Below are 4,306 nucleotides of genomic sequence, written 5' to 3'. Positions count from 1 at the left end.
TTGGACCTGAGCGGCGAACACCCGTCCGCTCAGGGCCGATCGCGTAACTTCAGGTTGACGCGATGTCATCGCGCGTCCAGTCGACGCAGCCGTCGGTGGAGCTCTTCCATAGTGAGCCGGAATCGCCGGCGCCGATGCAATCGATGGGGTAGGTATGGCTCCTCCTCCCAGGCAGTCTCGAATGAAGTGCCCCGGCTGCCCACACTTGTAGCACTTGCCTCGACCTTGCTCACAGCGCGAGACTGGGTGGTCTCCGCCGCACACAATGCATCGCCGCGCTCCACCACCCATCTGTTGAGCGCGGGATACTTCGGGGGTTTCTTGTAACGTGTCTGTCCCCCCGAACTACCACCGCCTTGGCGTTTCTTGCCCTTGTCCTTAGACTCGGCCAAAGCCTCACGCTTCTCCGGAACGTGGGCATCTCCGTGCTCCGCCCATAGGGCTCGATCGAAGACCTCCGCAAAGGTCGTGAGCTTAAGTATTTGCACGGCCTTGTAGATCCCCGGCCGAAGTCCTCGCAAGAACCACTCGGCCCGGTCTCGGTCATCCTTTACAACATCCGGAACACAATCGATAATATGGGAGAATTCTTATTCATACTCCGCCACTGAGCGGTCCCCTTACTCGAACTTGCGGAACCTCTCCTTGAGCTTCCGCTTCAACGTGTCGGGGAAACAGTTAGCGAACATTTCCCGCTTGAATTCCTCCCACAGCACTGGCGGAAGGCCGGGAAGCCGATACCGTTTAACTCGCTTCCACCAAACTTTTGCCGCCTTTTCCAAGCAATGGGTGGCGAGATACACCTTGTCCCTCTCCAAGGTACGCAAGTCGTCGAAGAGGATTTCCATCGAGTCAATCCAAGACTCGACGATCTCCGGTTCCACCTTCTCGCCCTCAAAGGTTGGCGGATGGAACTTGTTGAACTTGATAAGAGCCGCCAATGCGCGCTCTCCCTCCACGTCTTCGGCCGACACATCGGGTGTAGCCGATCCCGATGCCGCCTGTGGTACGATCACTAGCGGTGGGCGCGCCGTCACCCGAACTGCCGCTATGCCCTCACCCCCTGCCACTCCGGGTACATGAGTCGAGGGTGCGGGCGGGCCACCGCCCTCATTCGCCGTCGCAGACTCCGCCACGATTTGCCGCTCTAATAGATCCTGGAGCCGCTCGAATCTGGTCTCCTGGCGCTGCACCACATTGGTCAGCGTGGTCACCTGCGCTTGCAACCGATCGATCACGCTCGGTTCCTCCTGCTCGGGCACCTCAGGAGTCGGTGCTGGGGCAGTTCTACGTGTGTAGCGTCTTGGAGACATTAGTCCCTGAAACGTAAATATTTGGTCAGTCATTTTAACCAATTACTTCGTCGCAATTGCGACATAGGACGACTCAACAACAAAATCGGGCGGAAGCACACAAGAGCACTCGTTCTAAACTCTTGGTATCATGTTGTCGGCCGCCGACACAACCACCTCAAGACAAGAACTCATACCACTTGAATCCGTCTCTAATCATAACTAGAGACATATTACCAACTTCGACCCCAATCGAATCAACTTCCGCCATTGCTATAGGTTCACGTTCCACTCACGCACCTATAATCTTAGGGCTTACCAATCTAGGGTCTCCTAGGTCATCCTAAACTCTCTCTTTACTTGTTCTTATTGCTCTGATACCACAAAGGCTGTCACACCCCGCCCCGAAACCACTACCAATTTGGCACGGTTCGGCCGCGGCGGCGGGCCGCCGAACGGACAGCACCTCCCCTGTCCGCCCAAGGCTCAACAGCAGGAATGTGCACAAGAATTTACCCAGAAAATTAAATTCTAAACATACACATTCACGAGGGCACAACCAGTGCCATCAATACAAAGAGCAACCAATCAACAAGATAAAATATGTGAAATAAAGAGAGTACTTTACTAACTATTACAATAGTTTCAACATTTTCATTTACATCATTTTCTTTGAATGAATACATCTTCCATCTCAAAATATATAGCTCTCCAAATTCTCACCTACAATGAATCTCTCTCAATACATAGGTGACTAATGCAAAAAGGAAAGCTACTATACTACCACGGTCTCACTGGTCGGGCGCGATGCCCTTGCCACGGTCCTCTCTCGGCAACCCTGTACCTACCACTGGAAATAGAGTGGGGTGAGAACTATCTTCCATAGTTCCCAGTGGGCTCGACCGCGGACTCTGCCGATCTCCCCACTATGTCCAAGTGGGCACAAGTAACAACAGATAGATAGATAGATATGTATCTGAAAACTGTAGATGCGATAGTAGGAAAACTATACTACTATGCTCATAATCATGAATATGAATGCATGCATCATATAATAAAGGTTTGCTACCATGCTAACAAATTCGATCCATATTCAAATAGCAATGTTCAATGACATTCTTAAACCTTTACCTTTTTCCATTTACCCAATCTGTGGCGAGGCCCTAGGGCTCGCCTATAACTCACTTTCAATCCCAAAGTGGGGAGGGAGCTCCAAGTGCACCCAAGCCCGGGACCGTCTGCAGACCTCCATGTGGTCCGGACCTCCAAGTGGTCCTAGTCACGCGACACTCCGGAATATTCGACGACAATCCCCTCCATGTGGGGATTGGATGGCTATACCACCCCAAACGCAGACTGTGAGCTAGATCTATCCTCTCCAAGTAAGGATATACTATCACTAGGGTCAACTACCCAATCCAATCCTCTCCAAGTGAGGATGCTCTACAACTAGAGTCAACATTTCTCGCAGGATCATTGGTTCCCGACATTCATGTAATGCTGTTTAGCTTTTCTAAATTCATTGTTCACAAGGCATTTTCTAAGGGATCCGCCTATCCCTAGGTCCATCGACCTCTAGTGTTAATTACACTACATTAATGCCACTCGTTATCATTTTACATTTGGATGCCACTCGTTTGTTCTTTGACAATAACACTACTTTCTATGTCATCAATACCCCCATCGGGTTCATCTCTTTTCTTTCGCATCATAGGATCCACGTTCCGACCCAATCCTCACCTATCTAAATTACCAAGCATTCCAAGTACACTAGGTTATCATTTAGAAAGTATAAGGAATGGAGCTACTATGCAATCCTACAATGCAACATGAAGAGATGAGATTAAATGCAATCTAAGACATAGAAAGGAGTTCGAAAGTTTCGGGATGGCATACCCCACCTTTAATCGATGTAGAGGCTTTAGAAACACTCCTCGGCGCACCTTACGACAAGGTCTCGGCCTTCTTGGTCCAAGACAAGGCTAAATCGGCCGTATTTCGCCGATAGATCCCAATCCGCTCGACGAATCGCGAAATCAACTTCGCCCTCGCGTTTTGTGACCTACCAATTCGGTTTACAAGGCCTCAAATGAGATCAATCTCATACTTCACCAAAAACTCCATTTTGGAGCCCTAGGTTTGCACCTTTAGCAAACCATCAATAAATCCCTAGATTCTTGGGATTGATCTACNTCACCTATCTAAATTACCAAGCATTCCAAGTACACTAGGTTATCATTTAGAAAGTATAAGGAATGGAGCTACTATGCAATCCTACAATGCAACATGAAGAGATGAGATTAAATGCAATCTAAGACATAGAAAGGAGTTCGAAAGCTTCGGGATGGCACCCCCCACCTTTAATCGATGTAGAGGTTTCGGAAACGCTCCTCAGCGAGCTTTACGAAAAGGCTTTAGCCTTCCTTACCCAAATCAACACTAACCCGGCCCTATTTTGCCGAGAACTTCACGCCGGCTTGCCGAATACCAAAACCGACTTCACCCCCATGATTCATGACCTAACAATAGGGTTTCCAAGGCTTTAAATGAGATCAATCTCATACTTTCACAAAAACCCCATTCTGGAGCCCTAGGTTTGCACCTATAGCAAACCACCCAATAAATCCCTCGATTCTTGGGATTGATCTACTTAGAAGCATGCTTAGGGTCCATTTGACCCATTCCAATGCATAAAAACACAAAACTCCAAAGTTTAGAAGCTAGGGTTCAAGAGCCTACCTCTTGTGCTACACCAAAGAGAAGAGGAGAGGGAGATGAAAGTGTCCAAAGCCTTCCTCTTGATCTCCTTCTTCTTCTCCTCCTTGTTCTTCTTCTTCCTTTCCTTCCTCTCCTTCTTCTTCTCCTCCTTGTTCTTTTCTTTCTAGAGAGAGAGAGCAAGAGAGAAAGAGAGAGTGAGAAAGAGTGAAATGAGATGAATGTGAGGGAGAGAGAGGGCTCAGCCCACTCTAATAAAGGCCATTTGCATAAAAATCCCTCAACTTTCCATCCATTGC

The sequence above is a fragment of the Ananas comosus genome, linkage group 5, assembly GCF_001540865.1.
Source record: "Ananas comosus cultivar F153 linkage group 5, ASM154086v1, whole genome shotgun sequence".
In the NCBI taxonomy this organism is placed as follows: domain Eukaryota; kingdom Viridiplantae; phylum Streptophyta; class Magnoliopsida; order Poales; family Bromeliaceae; genus Ananas; species Ananas comosus.
The sequence above is the reverse complement of the archived record's forward strand: the minus strand, read 5'-3'. Positions refer to the sequence as shown.